This window comes from Sipha flava, unplaced genomic scaffold, assembly GCF_003268045.1.
Source record: "Sipha flava isolate LNK unplaced genomic scaffold, YSA_version1 131_pilon_pilon, whole genome shotgun sequence".
Classification (NCBI taxonomy): Eukaryota; Metazoa; Arthropoda; class Insecta; order Hemiptera; family Aphididae; genus Sipha; species Sipha flava.
Genome location: NW_020271757.1, coordinates 945,205 through 945,627, shown reverse-complemented (window position 1 = coordinate 945,627; position 423 = coordinate 945,205). Strand labels below are relative to the sequence as shown.

The window sequence follows — 423 nt, the reverse complement described above, 5'->3', positions numbered from 1 at the left end:
TTATATTCTAAAATAAGCTTCTAAATCTAATCTTCTGTTTTCAAGATGCAAATGGAACATGATTGCGTCCAAATATTCCATAGTACAAATAGTATCATTTTGTGGCCTAAAATTGTATAAAAAATATATTATAATTTATTATTATAATCAAATCCAATTGTATAAATATTAAAAGCTATACCTTTCTTTTGCAAATGATAATCTTTCCTCCAATTTTCTGTATTTAGAATTCATTTTTTGTGGCCGATTGCATTTTTTTAGCGCTATGATGTCAAGTTCGAAATATTGTTATTGGTTTTTTAGCTCTTTAATTAAAATAAAAATGTTTGGCTTTGGTCTACCAACAGCCTTATTAAGAGCTGCATGCCATCCTGCAAGGTGGTTTATAGTCCTGGATCCGTCTGTATTAAAGTGATTCCACAT

At 28.8% G+C, this 423-nt stretch overlaps 1 pseudogene; it reads right to left on the bottom strand.

Annotated features, from left to right (window-relative positions):
* LOC112694626 lies at window positions 1–423 on the bottom strand (annotated as a pseudogene).